The following is a 21858-nucleotide window of genomic DNA, read 5'->3' on the forward strand; positions in this document are numbered from 1 at the left end:
CTTGAGTGGAGACCGCGTTTAAGCAAACGTAGTGTGGGACGCCCTCCAGCACGATGGACCGACGATATAAAGCGGCTGGCGGGAAGTGGCTGGATGAGGAAGGCTGAGGACCGTGTGTGGTGGCGCTCTATAGGGAAGGCCTATGTCCAACAGTGGACGTCCACAGGCTGATGATGATGATGATGATGATGATGATGATGATGATGAGTGGATATGATCGGGGGATATAATTTTTATCCACTGCCCATGCTAGCCGGGCAGGTAAGAACGCAGTCAAGTAAGTCTTTATGTATCATTACGACAGACATAATAGCGTCCTCTAGCGACTTTTAAGTACATCAATAAAGCTATCCTGGTACAAAGTAAATATTTTAGCTTGTTTATATCTAATGTGGTCTCTCCGTCACTCGCACCATACAAACTTATTTTGGTCCTCATTTCAATAATAACCAATCCAACTCAATGTAATTTTGTAACTTGATTTAGAAACTAATATCTATGTTTGTGGTTGCCTTATTTCCATAAAAATAACTATTTTTGAAATTAGAAAAGTTTGAAGATTTGCATTGTATAATTATTATGATAATGTTTTTACCTACACGAAAAAGTAATTGCGCCATCACATATCAAAAAATATTTGTTTGCAAATTCTTGAGAACCTGTTCCTTTGAAACTGATTTTTTTTAAATAAAAATAGAGAGCAGACAAGCAAGCGGGTCATCTGATGTTAAGTGATTACCGCCGCCCATGAACATTTGCAGCACCAGAGGAACTGCCAATGCGTTGCCGGCCTTTCAGGAATTTGTTGGTCCGGCCCTTGAATAACCCCATCAGTATTATGATATTCTTAACTGAAATCTGGAAAACCACATACATAAGATATTAGTTTCTAGAATGTATCTACAAAATTTTATTGAATTTAATTAGTTAGTATTCAAAGCAGAGCCAAACTACGTTTGTTTGGGACACACTACGCAGAAACCCCCACTTGAAGTAGTAAAATTTTAATAAGTACAAAAATATTTGATGTTCTTGTTACACATTAAATTATTACGACACTCTTAATAGTTTAAATTATTATGTACCTATACTATTACAATGTTTCCTAATTCCTGACATCCACAAAGCGAATCGGGTAGGCCGCATGCTTCGCATACTTTGAGCATACAATACTTCAACAACTTCTAAACTTGCTTCATGGATTGCTACGCACCATCTCTCAAGGATCACTTAGTTGTCTGTCTGTCTGTCTGTCTATCTGTCTGTCTGGTCTGTCTGTCGGTCGGCCGGTCGGTCGGTCGGTCCGGCCGTCCGTCCGTCCGTCTGTCTGTCTGTCTGTCTGTCTTATTAGTATGGATTAGGCTAGGGAGACTAAAAGTAGTCGTTTCATAGCCTACCTAGCGTCAAATATAGGTAACATTTGACGCCTGCCAGTGAAGGCGTTTTCGAAATTTTGTTACAAGTTTCCTATAAGTATAACTGTGTATATAACTATCGCATACTGCCTATAATATAACTGTCGTGAATTACTGTGCCTCCACTTTGCAGCTACTCTTGATATGCAATCCAGAAACCAAAGTGGGGACCTTAGGGCGCGGACTTGTGGGACGGAAAGTGCAACGCATTTGAATTTTGAATGTTAGTGGATGCAGGGCTTTATAATATCAGGTAGAATGGGTATGTAAGTATTTGGTGATTAAAATGGATCTTTATGGGTTCATTGTTAATTATTATAAGTAACTTATTTATGCATTGTGAATGTTCTTACCTAATAAATAAACATTGTATTTTTTTTGTTGTTGGTATTTTCATTTGAAACGCACACCAAGCGCTATGTTCGTACATTTTGACCTAGGTAGCCTATGAATCGCCTATTTTTCTTTGATTTCATGTCACCCATAGCCTATGACGTTTGTCATATCGTCGATTCAGCATCAAACCGAGAGTTCCCTCACTCTAGTTCTCTCTGACATATTGGCATGCATTGATGACGGAGAGTCACGGGAGGACGTGTTATACCGGCTTCCCACGGTGCGTGATATTGCGGAAGGACGCGGACTAGCCCGTGCCGATGCACTATGGGAAGAGTATCATCCGTGGTGGCGCAGAGACGTCGTCGTCGCCATTATCGCCTTGTGCGCTGTCCGTGATCATCGGGTCGTGAGTGATAATCCGCAGAATCACGCACCGTGGGAAGCCAGTATTACAAGTACCTCCTCGTGCCTTCAGTTTTAAGTAAACGTAATTAATTATCACCATTACATCATTGTTTGACAATCAGAAAGTTTACAATAGTACCCTATTTGAATAAATGACTTTGACTTTGTACCTACCTAAGTATAGATAAATGGATACTTAGTACTTACCTACCTATTTGTTTTAGGTACCTAGGTAGGTAGATACAGATAGGTAGGTACCTACCAAAAAAATACAAAACGCACAAACTGCAAAATGTCAACACTAAGATAAACAACAGCCGAAAGCGATCGGATTTCGCACGCAAACAAAATGTTTCTTAGTAGTAGAGTTAGGTAGTTATAACTTATACCTACCTACCTATTAAGCTCATTCATCGAAACCATTCAACAAGTCGACGCTAAAACAACGAGACGAACGAATCAAATCATAAAACAAACTCCGCATTAGCAACCATTATAATTTTATAACGCCCCGAGCGAAGTAAAGGCGTAAAGATTCCAAAAAAAAAAACGAATCCTTCCGTAAAGAATTTAGGAGTGACCGCTGAGACGAAATCCAAGTTGTGCTTGTTATAAATTTTGTGTAAGATAACAATATGTGCGTGTAGGTGTGTGCCGTCGCTGACGAGTATAGTTACAGTACGCAATACGCTAACAAGCGGGGGAGCGAGACAGCGATACGATTGTAGAGCGTTGTCTCGCTCGTACTGCTAGCAACATGGCGCGCTGACTCGGGCGCAGGCTCGAATCGTATCGCCTGCCCACTCAAGGTTCGCTGACTGCCGTTCTTTTGTTTTTAATGTTGCCAGGTGTGGAAAATTACCCTAAATCTATGGATTATTTGAGCTGAGTCGTGTCACTGTTATCATAAATATGTTCACGCTGATATTGATAGTAAACTATAAATGTAAGAATTATCATTTATTATTGAGAATGAAATAAAAGCTCCTTTCAAAAACCCGGTTTTATATGCGACAAACTACAAAAATACTTTTTATTTTTAAACATATAGCTACACTTAAATTTGATACAGGTGAAGCGTTTACGTTTTATCCGTTTTCATAGAAAATTATTAGTTTTTCTTTTAAGAATCAGTTGCTCTACACTGAGCTTATGGTCTTCCCGCCCGTCCTACTTGCGGACCTGCCTCCTCACCCCCTCAACCATGAGATAAATCGCTCTGGCGTCCAAGTTTTAGTGAAAGAAAGCTTAATATAAATAAATAATACTTTAAAAATATATCCAATCCATACTTTCCTCTCTAATTATTATTAATATTATAAATGCGAAAGGGGTTCTGTATGTCTGTCTCCCTGCTAGCTTTTTACGTTTAACCGATTTATATGAAATTTAGTACAGAGGTAGCGTTTTAGAGGCGAGGTAGAGGTTGCCTATGCCAATGTGCGTCCCGGATATTAGCATAGGCAACTTTTATCCCGGAAAAGCAGAGTTCTCACGAGATTTTTATTAAAACCTAAATCCACGCTGACGAAGTCCCGGGCATCATTTATAGTCAATCATAATTATTTTATGATTGACATACACAATATTATTAAAGCTTACCTACCCCATCCCAAAAGTTTAAAGCTTGGACTAGAAATAATTATTAAGACCTTAGTGCAACGGCCTAAACTCTAAACTCATCCTGAGAGGACACCTGTTCTCAGTAGTGAGCTGGCGCGACGATAGCTTGATGATAGAGCAACGGCCGGCGATAGTGTGACTTAAACCTAACTCTCTAGATATTCAGTCTGACTCTATCAGTGCAAGTGAAGTTTTTTTTTTTTTAATCTTCATTTTTTTGGGACTTTTGTCAGACACGGACACGCCAGCCCCATCTTAACCTAAATATTACAACAAGTGAAGTTTAGAAATCGTAGTAAAAATATTGAATAATAGAAAAGGGGAAGTTTTATCTCAAAAGCTGACCACCTCGAACCGCAGACGAAAACAGCGTCAAGCCGAGGACCTGCTCAAACCGAACGTCTGCATACCGATCGTTGGTTTTTTATATGCGCACGTCGGTGCACGGAGCGTCGTCAATGTGTGAGCGGAGCGTTATCTGTGTGCGTGTCGGTTGGTTCTCGCGCGCGTCGCACCATTGTTGCTTGCAGTGTAGCCGCGACGCTCGGCCGGTTGTGATTACTGGTTTACAACAATCTACCGGTAAACAAAATAATGCGTGTACGTAACTAGTAACAACGTTGATCGCGAGTGCAACAATCGACGACAGTGTGTGATAACGTGGTGTTGTGTTCAAACTAGTGAGTTCTTGGACGTGTTCTGTGGATCGGCGCGGACTACGCGATGATTAGGTACGTACTGTGCTGTCTGATTAATATATGGCTCATCACATCCTATCAGTGTTTTAAGAGGTCGCCGGCCTACAGTAACCATGTTTAGACGATCAAATAGCGTATTTTTAAAGCGCGTGCACAAGACCGCCGCCGCGACAATGTTACCTCGGCGTGTGGTCACTAAAATGTCAAACTTTTCGGATAAAAGTTGCTGTTTGTCTGTGTATTATACCGGCTGTTATAATGCTAAGGTTAGAACCCAGAAAAAAAAAGAAAAAGTTAACTTCGAAAAAAAAAAATTGATTTGACTATCTGTGGTTCGACTACCTATTCATTTGTGAATACCTACATTTTCATTTACCAACCATAGTATTTTACCGGTGTTTCATGTGGTCATAAAATATTATAACTTTACAAACTGAAATGGCTTATTTTATTGTAATATCTTCCATACATAGGTACGGTACCTACCTATTTTGTCACGCATAAGAACAATCTCTGTTTGTAACTAAACTGTTCCAGATGAAATTTAGCACTGAGATAGATAACATTTTGGAGATACTCTACTTTTCATCCCCATAAAATATCTTAGTTTTACTTACAGAAAATAATGATTAGTTTGTGACGTTTTCAAATTTCAAGGCTAAACCGCTGAATAACACAGAGATAGTTTGCAATTTGGAAATAGACATAGGGTTGTTTTTATCCCGGCGTAATACCTCAGTGCCATTGGAAAACAAATATTCGTTTGTAGCCTTTCCCCCCATAAAACGGCTGAACTATTCCTAATAAAATGCTCAGAGAAAGCTTATATTCTGAAGATAAACAGGATTATATCTCGGTAAAATGGTAAAATATCTTAATCCCATGGAAGAGTGTTGATTTGTTTGTAACCGTTTTCACGGCAAAGTGGCTAAATCGATTCTTATGAAATTTGGCATAGAGAAAGTTTATATTCTGGCGAAAAATATAGGCTAGTTTCTGTCCTGATAAATTTTTGTAATCCCATGAAAAGATAAGGATTGGTTTGTAACCTTTTCACGGCAAAGTACAGGCAGTTTAATAACGTTTAGCACAGAGATGGACAAAGGCTAATTTTCGTCCTGAGAAATTAATATCTTAGGCTTAGATCTGTACCCCGTACTTGGATTTTGCTTAGACTCAAGACAGGTAAAACAAGACAGATATATTAAGTACTAAATGATGCCCGCGTGGATTGGTCAGATCCCCTGCAGCATCAGGATAGAGGAGTTGGAATCCAAATTTTTTACTGAACAATGTCAAAAGTTCTTCTATCGATTAAAAAAAATTTACCCAAATTGGTTCAGAAATCTCGGAGATATCAGTGCATAGGTAGAAAAACACAACTCCTCCATTTTTAAACTCGGTTAAAAAAGTAGCCTATGTTACTCCTTGGTTCCTCTACTTGTCTGTGAAAGTCCCGTCAAAATAGGTTCAGCCATTCCGAATATTAGCCCGTTCAAACGGACAGTCACTTCAATTTTATTTATTAGTATACATATAGATTGCTCTCCCGTATAAAGCTGTTGTGTTTTAACTGTCTCAAGTCTGAGCGAACTCAAAGTAAACTATAGATCACAGAATTATTCCTACGGAAAATCAGAATGCCTTGAAGTTCCTCTTCTTTTTCTCTCTCGTCTGGCTTTACAAAGATTAGCCAATGTCAAGTTTGTAGTTATTTGTAACAAGTTAGTTAAACTATACAAGTATGGACCCTGTCAGTGCCAGCGCTCGCCGACATACGCACGGCACCCCCTTAGAGCGCTTTCCAGTCAGTTTTAACAAAAAAAAACACTCCAAAAAGGCAGAGCACGCCCGCCAGCCAACACCAACACAGACGAAGTCCTGAAGTTCCTTGTAACTTACAAAAACTTCTAGGATACCATTTGGAGTCGATGCCATCACGCATTGTTAGATACCAAGATAACAGAACTTTGAAGTGGTGTAATGTGCTGATTCATTTGTATAGAAACTCTAAACTAAAAAAAAAAAATTTGTTCCGTTTGCCGTGGAGACCCTGGGGCCATGGAGTCTTAGTGCAAAGAAATTTTTACGAGACATTTCACCGCGTTTAATAGCCTCATCGGGTGACAGAAGGGCTGGCTCATTTTTTGCGCAACGGATCAGCCTGGCTGTCCAACGCGGAAATGCAGCCAGTATTCTTGGCACCATTCCACGCGGGCATGATTTGTACAGTAATTAGATAAGGCTAGCTTTAAGTTTTATTGTAATATTTTCACACATTATTATAAGCACTAAAAAGTAAAAAAAAAAAAAAAAAAAAAAAAAAAAAAAAAAAAAAAAAAAAAATGACCTTTATTTTAAACAGACTATCCTTTTCACAAAGTTCTCTATGGAAAAGGATAGCATTAGACCTATCAATTTAGTGTTATTATAACAATAACTAATGTATTCTCATTCGTCATAGCTCAGTTTATGTGCATATGGCGCCGTCGATTCCTGTTATCAGTTGGTACTCGGTGGGGAAGTGTGTTGTGTAATTTATAACGTAATTAAATACCTTATCGCGTAGTTCGAGTGAAACGTGAACTTTGCGTTTATTTGACCGCTAGAGGGCGCCCAGTCTTGTAGCTATTCACTCATGTCCTAAACATAAGAAGTTTGAAGCCTGTTACTTAAATGAGGCAAAAATTATCACATTGAGTAACTTTGCGTTTAAATCCTATACCCTGGTAGTTTTTTGAAGTACACTCTTAGGTGTCAAAAGGTGCATAAACCCTGCGCCAATATCTATACATATACCTAGTCTGTATAAAGGTATCTATCTCACACAAGCGTACGAAATTGTCTTCAGAGATGAGCTTAACCTATCTGGAGTTTTATAATATCTTTGATACCTACCCACTACCTACCAATTTTGACTAGATTGCAAGATATTTCCAAAATCCCAAAACAATTTTAAAAGTTAAATCAAAACTTAGTAGGTACTTAGTAAGATACTAACCTAGTGTCTGACTACCTTGTTATACTATGTAAAAGTGTACATTATTATTAAGTAGTTATCACTTATCTAGATTCAATCTGTCTTAGGTCCAGTTGCATAAAAGACGGTTAAACTTACCTTATCAATTACTTACCGTTACACTTTGACAACCAATAAAAAGCTGGGTGGCACAGGTTAGTATCAATACCTCGACAATTAAAGCCACTTATACATAGTAAACTTTTGTTAATCAACTGTTGCTCAACTAAAGTTTAGTTTAAATACAACTTAAAGTTAAGTTTGGTATAAAGTTAACAAACCCTGACTTCTGCAATCCATTTTGCTTCAATTGACGTTTTGTCTACACCGTTACTTTGAGTGCCTGTGATGCATTTGGACCTTAGTGTGAAATTTTTATGCAAGTGCACATATTATGACTTAGAGTTAAAAACTTTTTGAAAGAGTGTATGTAATAGTCAAGATAAGTGATTATTAGTCTTGAACAATGACACTTCAAATTATATTTTCTGTTGCACAGTGAAACAAAAGAACCATAAAAACTTTCGAAACTAAAAGAAACAATTCAGTAATGTTATGAGTTGGCAACTTAGGCTGGTTAAAAGTAAGTAGGTATACAGTCATATTTTGCTAAACTTAAAAATCTAGATTATAGTTACGGCTTGTGAAACCTACAGTAATAAAAATGTGACATTATGTAGCTACGTGATAAAGTTTCTTACAACTTACAACTGATTGCTCCTACCTACTGTTAAAATTATTTTAAAAAGTTATTTTTTATAGCCGTCATTTTGATACTTAACATTAAACTGAAGTTAATTGGTCAATTTTTTAGTCACAATAAATAATTTGTGTAACTACTAATTTAATTTAAATAATAATTAGGTACTAACTATTTATATATACTGTATATTGTTTTCATTGTTAGAAAGAAGGAAATTAAAAATAAGGAAGATTTATTCTATAAGTAAATCCTACACACATTATACATAGTCAGAGTTATTGCCGCCACCGCACCGGTCCGTCGGTACTTTTTTCGCTAGATCTTGTTACTTATTTGGTTTCCATCTTGCTAGATCTTGCTTTATGAAACGACATGTGAAATGAATTATCTAAAATTTAAAAAAAAAACCCTTAAAAAATAATTGACCCGCCTGTCATGTAACTGGACCTAAAATTTATGACTCCTCTTTTAACTTTTGAGAGTTAAGTAGTTATATATATATTATACATATATTATATGCGTTTTAAGCAATTGAATATGCGGGAAGTAGGTACATCGAAGGAATCCTGCATGTCTTAGGTTGAAATCTATAGAGCGCACTGTGACTTTGCTTAGACTTAAGTTTCAGTTAAAACGAGACAGATTTATGCCAGCGGTATAACGCTGTCTCGTTTTAACAGTGTCTCAAGCCTGAGCAAAGTCAAAGTGTGCTCTATAGATCTCAGGGTTAGAGTTCTCTAGGTAGGTATAATATTCTCAAAGTTGTGTGAATTTGCCAATCCGCACTTGGCCAGCAGTGTTTACAAAACCCCTAAACCCTTCTTATTCTGAGAGAATGCCGGTGCTCAGTAGTGTGATGGCGATGGGTTGTAACTTGTAATCATAATCAACCCATTGCCCACTACTGAACCCGGGTCTTTTCTAAGAATGAGAAGGGTTTAGACCATAGTCTGCCACGCTGGCCCAATGCGGATTGGCAGACTTCACACACCTTTGAGAACATGGAGAAGTCTCAGGCATGCAGGTTTTCTCACGATATTTTTCCTTCACCGTTAAAGCAAGTGATATTTAATTGCTTAAAACGCACATAACTGAAAATTTAGAGGTGCGTGCCCGGGATCGAACTCCCAAATTCCGATTAGGAGCCGGACGTTCTAACCAATAGGCTATCACAACTTTTTTAATATTGTAATGATAATAGTTTTTATATATGATCAGAGTAACAATAGGTAGGGTAAGACTGGACAGCAGGGGCGTGTCTTCGTAATTTGGGGAAGTAGGTATCGAAATACGTGCCTACTAGGTATTTTATGCTGCCACCCTAAAAGAGAGCTATCAAGTTAGTTAGCTACGAGTATAACGATGTGCGTTGCGATTTGCAATCAAACTAAGATGAATGACTTTCCGCCATATTGTGACAAAGTAAACTAGAGGTCCAGTTTAAGAAATTAATTCTAGTATTGATTATTCTTACAAATTAGCCGATACTAGAATTAATTTCTTAAACTGGACCCTTTCAAGTAAAGGTTTTTATATAAACCTGTGAGGATGATACTGCCATTGTCGCAATTAAAATACCATAAGCCTACGTTGTCGTGTTAGTTTAAAAATTGCGAAAAACCAAATTAAATTTGAATTTCGCGGGCAGACCCGTCGCTTCCACCTTAATAATTTTATATTCCTTGGTAGTAGGTAGTATTTTCAAGTTAGAGTTGACAGATTGAAGTAATTGACCGTACCGGTGGGAAATAAATAAAGTTTAAAACTCGAATGTAGCCACCCTGCAAACAGCTGATTGCCAAAAAACTCGTAGAAAACCTGTGAACTCGAAGAACCGTTTAATCGTTTGTCAAGTAGGTAACTAGCAGAGAACGAAAGAATCTATGGCACCAACTATTTGGTAATAAGTAAATTCCCTACGAAATATGAATGTATTACCATTGTATATAGTGTATGTATTGTGATATAGGATTTAAAAATCATGCGGGAACTCTTTGATTTTCCGGGAGAAAAAGTTGCCAATGTGTTAATCCGTAGATTATACCTACCTCCATTCTCAGCCAAATCCGTCCAGTAGTTTTTGCGTGAAAGAGTAACAAACATACACACATACATACACACAAACTTGCACCTTTATGATATAAGTGTGATTTATTTATGATTAAAACACACTGTATAACAAATCAATTACAAACTACGCATTAAATAGGTTTAATTCCTTTTGGAGTGACATTGATCACTCGGTGCTAGTTAAGTATGGCTTATCTACGTTAAATTAATTAAAAAATAACGCGATTAAAATGTAATCACCTAAATCGACATAGGTATTATTAAAAAAATATTAAAAACTAAATTAACAACAATCAATTATGATTAACAGGGCTCACTCCGTCACTCGTTTCATACGATCGTAGTTCCAATTTCATTTGAATATTAAGCAACCAAAGTCCATGATATTTTGCAGACATATTCTAGAAACTAATATCTGTGTCTGTGGTGTTTTAGATTTTTCTAAAAATATGTAGTTTTAAAATTACAGGGGCTCAAAGATTTGTATGTAAATTTTTAAGACCGCGTAACTTTGAAACCGAATGTTTTAACAGAAATCTGGAAAACCACAGACATAGATATTAGTTTCTAGAATATGTCTGCAAAATTTCATGGACTTTGGTTGCTTAATATTCAAATGAAATTGGAACTACGATTGTATGAAGCGAGTGACGGAGACAGCCCTCTTAAATTATCTGTTAAACTGTGCTAATACATCGCGTCGCGTTGCTTTAACAGGGCTCTCTCCGTCACTTACTCCATACAATCGTAGTTCCAATTTCGTTTGAATATTAAGCAACCAAAGTCCATGAAATTTTGCAGACATATTCTTGAAACTAATATCTGTGCCTGTGGTGTTTTAGATTTTTCTAAAAATATGTAGTTTCAAAATTACAGGAGCTCAAAGATTTGTGTGTGAATTTTTAAGACCGCGTAACTTTGAAACCGAATATTTTAAGAGAAATCTGGAAAACCACAGGCATACATATTAGTTTCTAGAATATGTCTGCAAAATTTCATGGACTTTGGTTGCTTGATATTCAAATGAAATTGGAACTACGTTTGTGTGGAGCGAGTGACGGAGAGACCCCTCTTAACGGTGAAGAAAAACATTGTAACTAAATATGTATGCTTGACGCGCTTCCATTGTTTTCAGGTTTAACTGATACCCGTGCTCAGTAGTTGGCTGGCAATGGGTTGACAATGATGATGATGATGATCACGTGTGTTTCCGTTGCCGTCGCGACTCATCGTTTTCAGGTTGAACTATGAAACCATAAAAGCTATTCATTAACTTGGAAAATTCCAACATTCTTGATCAAATATTAAGTTAAGTGCAATGTCAGTGGATTCCATGGTTATTTTTTCCTTTAAAAACATTGCACCTGCTTCATAAAAAGTTGCCCTTAAAATAGCAGAGTATCTAGATAGCTCGCGACAAGTCGAGATGGCAATCGGAGTATAAAATTATTTTTTTCTAAGTAGGTATATTTTTCTGTCTGGTCATTTGTTTTCGACAACAGCTAACGCATAAAGTAAGTTCCCAAGCACTATTCCCAAAGTAAAAATAATGATTTGCATCATCAAAAATGACAATGAAAAAAAAACACTGATTAATTTATAATGCAATAAATAATAATTAAAAGTTTGATTTGACTGTGCTAAGCAGTTTTTATGACGTCATGAAGATCTATCATGTTACATTAGATTTCTGACATGGCATAAGAATTCTAATGACCTGTCAAAACCGTGTCTGGTTATTTGATTTCGACGAACGAATAAAGGAAGTTAACAGCATTCCAAAAGTAAAAATGTTGATTTTTATTCAGTTTTTTATACTATATTATATTCTATCTATAAATAGGTTGGTATAAAAAGAGAAAAAAACCGGCCAAGTGCGAGTCAGAATCGCGCATTGAGGGTTTCGTACTCGGGTATTTTTTCCAACATTTTGCTTGATAAATCAAAAAAAAAACTACTTAAAAAAATCTGTTTTAGGACGTACAGGTAAAGAAAGCCCTTTCACTTGATACCCCACTTGGTATAGTTACCTTATTTTGAAAATTGAAACACATTTTAATTTTTTTAAAATGATATAACCACAAATTCGCGGTTTTCAGATTTATTCCTGTACTTGTGCTATAAGACCTACCTACCTACCAAATTTCATTATTCTAGGTCAACGGGAAGTGCCCTATAGGTTTCCGGACAGACAGACAGACATACAGACAGCAAAGTGATCTTATAAGGGTTCCGTTTTTCCTTTTGAGGTGCGGAACCCTAAAAACTGATTATAAAACACGGTGACTATATTTTGTTTGAGTCATCGTGTGTCATATTTTATTACTTTAAGTAAGTAATAAAAGCAGGTCTAGTTTTAAAGCGCATATAAATTTAAAAAAAAATAGTACTTACTATTTATGTAACTTATAGGTAGGTACATGTATTTTATAAGTATATAGCATTAATGGAAAATAAAAAAAGAATCTCAAAAATCTCAAGAATATGTCCTTTAATAAAATTACAAGTCTAAATTAAAAATTTTCAACACCCCCGACAAATCATTTTCAAATAAATAATTATGTATATCTAGGCAACGTCTATCTTGACAGCTTGACATTTGTCAATTGACACTTGAATATTATGAACCTAACGGTTATCTAACCTTCTTTTATACAAGAATACTAGAAAAGAGCTGATAACTCTTAAACGCCTGAACCAATTTTTTTGGATTATAGCTAAGAACACTCCCGATCAAGCCACCTTTCAAACAAAAAAAACTAAATTAAAATCGGTTCATTCGTTTAGGCGCTACGGTGCCACAGACAGATACACAGATACACAGATACACAGACACACAGATACACAGATACACAGACACACAGATACACAGATACACACGTCAAACTTATAACACCCCTCTTTTTGGGTCGGGGGTTAAAAAGGACAAAGTTCGTCAAAGCCAAAAGTAACTAGTGAAAAAAGTTCCTTGAATCCGTGAGACAATTAGTACAGAATGTTGCTAGTATTACAGATTACTGATGACGATATAATGATTTGGACCATAATTTGACCATTTTAATGAACACAAAAATGTCGTTAGAATAAGAATTAAATCGCAACAAAAAGCGAAACGTAGCTAATAAAATTAACCCCATAAATGCATATAGGTAGGCACGTATAACCCTAAAAAACGGCACGGCGTACAGTCCCGGTCTTTAAAAAGAAAAACCTAACCGTGCGTTCTGAGAACTGAACAATCGTCTTATTTTGGTCGTTATCTCAAATGAATTATTTATATAATCGCATTTCCTACGCTCCGGGAGTACAGCGCGCCGTTTAATTAAGTTTTTTTTTATTTCAATGAAAACTGGTAAAATTGGCCTGTCACTTTTTGAAGAGGACTACAAATTGAGCTGTCTTGTTGACACTGTGCTCAATATTTGCATAGTTAACTACTTAGCGTTTATAGAAATACATATTTCTTATTTTATTTTTTAATTCAATGAAAACTGGTAAAATTGGCCTGTCACTTTTTGAACAAGACTAGAATTGAGCTGTCTCGTTGGCACTAGGGTTTGAACTCCGGAATTTCGGTTTTGGCGTAACTCCGGAGCTTCGAAAGATTATTAAAGCAATTTATAAAACCGGAGTTATTATGAACATAACCGGAGTTTCGATTTTTGTATTTTTAGAAGAATTTATCGATGGAAAACAATAAAAAAATCTAAAAGAAAATCTCACAAATTAATTTTACCAGATCGTTTCCTTTTCATTTTTCTAACTTATTTCATGCTTAACAGACCTAAACATTTGTTAATGCTCTAGAAATATTCAAATCAAACGCATTATTCAATCATTACTATATTTGCATGCCAGAAATGGTGAATACATTGGACTCATTGTATGCTCTTTGTACAACTTTTTTTTACCTGTATTCAGCAAATAAAGAATATGATTATGATTCATATTTTTTTTTTTTTAATGAAGCTTCGAAACTGGAACTCCGGACTTGTAACGCTCAGCATCAAAACCCGACTCCGGAGCTGAAAAATAGTCCGATTTTCAAGCCCTAGTTGGCACTGTGTTCGATATTATTTGCATAGAACTAGTTAACGACTATAGTATATAGTAAGTACATTTATTATTTCTTTTTTTTTTTTTTACTTCAATTGAGTACTTAAAACTGGCAAAATTGGCCTGACAATTCTTGAATAAATAAATTGTTCAATACAATTGAAAAATGAACTTTCATGAAGCTTTCATGCTAGTAATGCTATGCTAGCAAACATGGTTTGTAAGCTTTTACGACACTAGTGCAAACCGTCCTTACCGCCCTCGTATCGTAATGTACTATTATTTGTCATTTAAAGTATAAAATGTTATAAGTCACTAAGTTTTGTGACAGTTAACTACATAATATACGGCCGACAACAAAGGAACCCAATTTAAATGTGGGCAACATTTAAATTCGGTTCCTTGGGTTCTGTATGTAAAATGTAAATCATAAAAGATTAACAACTACCTACCAGAACTCGCTCGATAACTGGAAGCCGATTTAAATTCCAAAAACGCATTCACAGTTGACAATATTTTATTAAGAATTTTGTATACCAAATTAGCCTTTACGTCTTATATGATAAGATACGGGATTGGTTACTGATGTTAAACTAAATAATATTTTAAAACAATAGTTAGAGTTTCTTGAAAAATTAAACACCATTGAGATCACTAATACCTCTTCATCTGTCAAATCCGTATTAAAATGTGACAGATAATAATCTGTTAACACCATTGATGTTGGAAAAGCCAGCCCTTACAGACAAAAAGAAGTAATCTACTCTGTCCTAAAACAGTCTGGTAGTCACAATGCAAATTCATACTTAGTAATTTGTTAAAAACTAAGTAAATATAAGCCGTTGTGATGGATTATGGCCGAAATCCTTCACATTATGAGAGGAGACGCATTCTCAGTAGTGAACCAGCAACGGGATGAGATGACGCTTATAATGCTGGTAAAAAGAAAAAAGAAAACGATGAATCTGCCTGTATTTTTTACATATAATAATCTATCATGTACTATTATTATAAATGCGAAAGTATGTCTGTCTGTACGCTGCCAGCTTTTCACGGCCCAACATTTTAACCGATTTTGATGAAATTTGAGAGTTAGCTTACATCACGGGGAAGGACATAGGCTACTTTTTATCCCAGAAAATCAAAGCGATTCTTAAAGGCCCATCTGTTTAACCGATTTAAATGAAATTTGGTACAGAGGTAGCTTGCATCCCGGAAATTAACACAGGCATCTTTTTATCCTGGAAAATCAAAGAGTTCCCATGGGATTTTCAAAACCCTAAATCCATACAGACGAAGTCCCGGGCATCATCTAGTTGTCTATAAAGTGTTTTAATAAGCGTTTCGAGCTTCATCGCGTTTTTGAGCGACATCACTTCTTTTAAATAGTGCATAAGAAGATAAATGTCCTTTTAAAAGGACAAATCGATTATACATGTCCAGGTTAATGACACACTTTATCACAAATAAAAGGCTATTTATTTTATTTATATTATTTTGTTGCATCAAAGGAGGCAGCTATAAAGTACATAATATATATACGCTATGAGAACATGCGCGGGAGTTGGGAATGTTAACGCGCGTTGCCTATTAAACAAACGATCAATATATTTTAAATACATTTTAATTAGTTGTTAGTGTTTGCAATAAAAATATGTCCTTTATATAGGACAATTCGATTATATTCGACCAAAAGGCTTAAAATTTACAAATAAAAGGCTATTTTTAGGGTTCCGTACCTCAAAAGGATAAACGGAAGCCTTATAGGATCACTTTGTTGGCTGTCTGTCTGTCTGTCCGTCGTGTCTGTCAAGAAACCTATAGGGTACTTCCCGTTGACCTAGAATCATGAAATTTGGTAGGTAGGTAGGTCTTATAGCACAAGTACAGGAATCAATCTGAAAACATCATTTAAAAAAAAAAGTGTTTAAATTTTCAAAATAAGATAACTATACCAAGTGGGGTATCATATGAAAGGGCTTTATCTGTACATCCTAAAACAGATTTTTATGTATTTTTATGTATAACAGTTTTTGATTTATCGTGCAAAATGTTGGAAAAATACCCGAGTACGGAACCCTCAGTGCGCGAGTCTGACTCGCACTTGGCCGGTTTTTTCTATAGCACTATGGTTGCATCCAAAGAGATAGATAGCTATATGAAGCACATATAAACGCAGCGCTATGAGAACATGCGCGGGAGTTGGGAATGCTAATGCGCTCGTGTTGACGAACGCTCGCTCGCGGCATACGCGATGCGTTGTGCCAGCTTGTGCAACTAATGTCGCTCCGTGACTAAACGCTTCTTTAGATAACCAACGCAGCCTCGTTTACATAATATATTATAGCTAGATTACATATATTCCGTTGCCTATTAACAAATGGTCAATATGTTTTAAATACACTTTAATTAGTAGTTAGTGTTTGCAATAAATATATGTCCTTTATATAGGACACTTCGATTCGTTCACGTTTTACAAATAAAAGACTATTCTTCCTATAGGTGTATCCAAGGAGTTAGATATATCAAGCATGTAAAAGCACTTCGTTTTTTTTTTTTAGGTTTTCTAAAAATCCTTTGAGAACTTATTAATTTTCCGGGATAAAGTACAGCCTGTGTCGGTTTAAAATTTCAGCCTATTTGCATATACCTACTGTTAGTATTATAAATGCAAAAGGGTCTCTAGCTATCAATCTGCTAGCTTTTCACGACCTACAATATATGTTTAACCATTTACGCACCTACACATACACACACACACACACACACACTAGATAAGATAATACTGTATTGCTATGGAAGAGCGGTGTCTTTTGACACAGAGGTAGTTCTTCTACCTCTAAAAGGAGGCTCCAACCTCCTACAGATGATTGTTAACAAAGTTACCGAAAATAAACAATTTTGAATTTTAAACCATTTATGATGAAAAGTACAGAGATAACTTGCCTCCCAGGGAAGGATATATGAGTAGGCTACTTTGGTCCCAGAAAATGGAAGATTTCCCTTGGGATTTTAAAAAACCTACACCCACATGGATAAAGTCGCGAGCATCATCCTATTATTTATAATAAACGTATTTTAAGTTTTATTTAAAAATCCAAGAACTCAAAATTTATTTGGCATAACGAAACATTTTTCACTTTTCGTCTCATTTGAGTCACTGGATAGATTAAAAATAGATTTCAGAAGTGAATGTCGACCGTGTCAATATATCATCGTGTCGTTACTCGTTTACAACACCAATGACAAAAGTACTTTTAAAAGGACAAGTCACGCCCTTCCCAAATGTGACTAAGAATTTGCATATTAGGTAGGTAAGTATATGTGTAAAAAAAACCAATTCAAAGAAATATACTATTCCAATCCATACTATATTATGTACCTATTATAAATGCGAAAGTGTGTCTGTCCGTCTGCTAACTTTTCACAGCCCTTACGTTTTGGTGAAATTCGATAGGATTACTTGCATTCCGTGGAAGGATTCATAGACTACTTTTCGTCCTGGAAAATTAAAGAGTTCCCACGGGATTCTTAAAAACCTAGATCCAGAACTTAGTCGCGAGCATTTTGAGAATGGTTTAGGCCATAGTGCATCACGCTGGCGAAAAAGTTAGAGATGCGATCAAAATTCAACCTCGGACCCACCGAATAGGAGACTGACGTGCTATCACTATTCACTGCTTGTGAATAGTGATAGCATAGTGCATAGGATAGCAAAAAAAATAAGTCAAGTGCGAATCGTACTCACACATGAAGGATTCCGTACCATCGTATAAGAAATAACACTTTTTAAAAATATTTTTTTGTCATGGTGGCTATTTAAAAATTGTTATTATTTAATGTTATAGCGGCAACAGACACATTCCGTGAAAATTTCAACTCTCTACCTATTATGGTTCATGAGATATAGCCCGCTGACAGACAGACGGGCGGACATCGGAGTTCTTAGTAAAGCTCCCGTTCGCACCCTTCGAGGTGTGGAACCCTAAAAAACGGAGCTTTTTTGCCTCATTTTCTGTCAGAGTTGAGTCTTTTCTAGGAATGTCGCTTTTAAACGTCGACCGAATGTAATTTATTGCGTTACGGTCGATATAACCAGTTTTATCTTTTAATTTTACGTTTAGCCACTTCGCCCGATATAAAAATAAAAAACTTCATTTGGGATTCATTACTTAGTTGGTTAGTTTTTGTAGTTCAAAGTAAAACTGCCCATAGGATATAATGTTTTAACCAACCGCTGTGGAGCCCAAAGGAGCGTTCTGTGTTTAAACTGTAAGTACCTATATATTATGTCCTGTCAGTGATATATAAATTTTGATTGAAGCCATTTTCAAATCTTTACTATGTGTTGATAGAAATACATATTCTGTGAAAATTTAAACTCTCTATCAATTACTGTTCACGAGATACATATTACATACCATTAGGCGCCCTCCCGCCATTCAGTTCATATAACCGAGAGGTTGGACAGACGAACGGACAGCGGATGCAAAGGGTCCGTTGGCATCTTTCGCGTACGGAACCCTAAAAAAGCAAACAAACAGACAAGCTTTTGGATCTATATCTACATATTATTAGTATTGATGTATAGTTAAACAGTTTCTTGGTATGGGTGTTTGCGTGTGGGTCCATAATTGGCAGCTACCGGGCATGGCGGGTCGCTAACAAATGTGGTGTAAATTGGCGCGCCTGGGCGCTCGTCGCTCAGATTAGCTTCATATTTCGATGAATGAATACGCTAATTATGACAATCATGTCATAATCATGTCTACTATTTTTTAAACAAATTATCGGACGCGTTTGACCTCCGCGACTTATCCATACTAATATTATAAATGCAAAAGTTTGTCTGATTGTCTGTCTGTCTGCTAGCTTTTCACGGCCCAACAGCTTAACCGATTATGGTAAAATTTCGTACAGAGTTAGCTTACATCCCGGGGAAGGACATAGGCTACTTTTTATCCCGGAAAATCCAAGAGTTCCCACGGGATTTAAGAAAATTTAATCCACGCGGACGAAGTCCGTCTAGTAGGTAATAAATGAGCACTGAACTGTGCAAACTATTGGACGTAAGTAGCAGATATAACTTTGGGGCGTCCGCGGGTAGAACTCTGGGCCGCTGGATATTTTTAGGGTCCGTACCTCCGGAACCCTTATAGGATCACTTTGTTGTCTGTCCGTCCGTCTGTCGTGTCTGTCAAGAAAACCTATAGGGTACTTCCCGTTGACCTCGAATCATGGGCTGATAGGTAGGTGTTATAGCACAAGTCAAGGAAAAAATCCTTGTTGCGCGAGTCTGACTCGCACTTGGCCGATTTTTGTCGACTATGCACACCTATCTATACTTAATTAACAATTATTGTCATACTAAGCGTAACTATAAGTTAGAGACTAAGTACAAAGTTTAAAGCCCTTAACTTTTTTAAGAACTTAGGCATCCGCTCGATCTTTCTCCTACTTTAAAGTTCACTTAATCACAGCCCTGCATTTCAAGGCATAGCATCGAATGTATAATAATAATCGTTTTCCCAACGAGCTCACGCACATCCCAACCGGTTCCCAGCCTCTTACCGAGATGCGTTGAGAACTGAAAATCGATTTAAAATCGACTCTAATTGCAGCATTGGAAGAATCGATAATTCAAGATTCCGATGTTACTCGTACTTATTTCGAACATGTAAATATTGTGGAATGTGTCTGTTTACTTTACACGCGTCATAGTAGTGCTTATCATTGGTTTAATTGATGTATTTTAATTATTGAATTACCAAAGGTGACGGCGAAAGATAATTAGATACATTTTAACAAAATAGTCATTATTTCATTAACTAATTAATTGGAGGAACACTTTGAATTAACTTATGACCTTCGAATATCGTCAATAAGGTCGTAATTCATGAATAGTTATTATGGAGTTATATGATAGTTGAATAAATAATTAACTAAGAAGAAGTTCTAAGAGGCAAGACACAACTACAGAGTGGAGTGGAGGCGCAGTATATACTTAATTTCATAACAATTTAAACCCAGCTTTATGCGATTGATATAAGGTTGAAATTGATATAGGTACCTAACGTAAACACAAGTGTAAATGAAAAATTTAAATCAACCCTGACACGTGACGGTTACGATAATATTGCGTAGTCGTGATCGAGTTCATAAGACAAGTGCAAATAATGAGTAGGTATAAATACCTGGATGACAGATCCCTACACGCAACCGGCTTAGAAAACAGCTGATAATTCTCAAACGGTAAAACAGGTTTAAATCAAACATTATTAAGAAACAGGAATAAACAGGTTTTCCAATAAAATAAATCGCATTCAAATAGGTTCTTCTATTTTAGCGCTACGATGCCACAAACAGGCACACAGGTTAAAAATAGGTGGCGACTGGAAGGGACGCTTTCAGTCCATGCCACTATGACTGAAGATCTATAGAGCGAACTTAGACTTTGCTTGGACGTAAGACACTGTTACAAGAAGATAGTGTTATATCTCTGACATAAATCTGTCTCGCTTTAACTGAAACTTAAGTCTGAGCAAAGTCAAACTACGCTATGTAGATCTCAGCCTATAACTAACTACCTAAGCACTTACGTTAATAAATAAAGCTTAGTTTGACTTGTTATCAAAAAATTCACAGCGCTGTAGCTCTACGCCACTCTTTAGGTCTGCGTTGTGCCTAAAGTTTTTTGATAATAAATGCACACGTTGTTCCTTGTGAAGTGTCTCGTACTCTTATCATTGAATACCATCTATAGTATAGTAATTTAAACCGTACGTCTGTATGGTGCAATGTCGTCAAACTACGCACCTTTGCTAATTATTATTATCATTTTACAGTCAGGTTTTGATACCAGACATCCACGCAACATAATTATTTTCAAATCCATTTCTGTCTTAATTATGTCTATTTAAGGTCAGAACTTGCATTTTGTGCTGACAACTGTGACCATCTGCAACCCATAGTTATTGCCTTTTTAATAAAAATTTAACTCGAGCTCATAAAAAATGTAATTGCTCTGACTTGTACGTAAATGTTCATATTTATTTAATTATTTTTACTCGATGACAGGTTACTTGACTGCTAACTCTTCTGATGGAAACTGTATAATGATGCAGTTTACCTATTCACTAAAATGGACTTACACAAGTAGGTACGCTGGAAGAGGCGTGCCTATGGGTGTGCCATACAAAATACCAAATTATAGTTATTTTCGCCTGTACTCGTACCATACCTACTTGCCTCGTTTATTTTTGTACCTTAGATAAGAAAGGATTTTGAGAACCATCTGTGATTTTTATTGTAACTTTTTTGACTTTTTTCACTTTTTTCATTAAAAAAAGTGAAAAAAGTCATAACTATATCAAAGTGATGATGAAGCTGTGATAGCCTAGTGGTTAGAACGACGACCTCCTAATCGGAGGTCGGGGGTTCGATCCCGGGAACTCACCTCTAACTTTTCAGAGTTAATGTACGTTTTAAGTACTTACCTTATTAAATATCACTTGCTTTAGCGGTGAAAGA

General features: G+C 36.4%; 1 protein-coding gene across 8 annotated transcripts in view; it reads left to right on the plus strand.

The window, feature by feature from the left end:
* Positions 1 to 4233: 4233 nt before the first annotated feature.
* The window catches only part of LOC123877387 (protein pangolin, isoforms A/H/I/S), a 238979-nt gene continuing 221354 nt past the window's right edge, over positions 4234 to 21858 (plus strand). For 3 of the 8 annotated variants that reach the window (XM_045924115.1, XM_045924119.1, XM_045924120.1), the window contains exon 1: positions 4235 to 4513. The gene's annotated coding sequence lies outside the window, so the exon portion shown is untranslated. Of the gene's footprint in view, positions 4514 to 21858 lie in introns of all 8 variants that reach the window. The other 5 variants (XM_045924112.1, XM_045924114.1, XM_045924118.1 and 2 more) reach the window with 3 other exon arrangements.

The sequence above is a fragment of the Maniola jurtina genome, chromosome 23 (assembly GCF_905333055.1).
Source record: "Maniola jurtina chromosome 23, ilManJurt1.1, whole genome shotgun sequence".
Lineage (NCBI taxonomy): Eukaryota > Metazoa > Arthropoda > Insecta > Lepidoptera > Nymphalidae > Maniola > Maniola jurtina.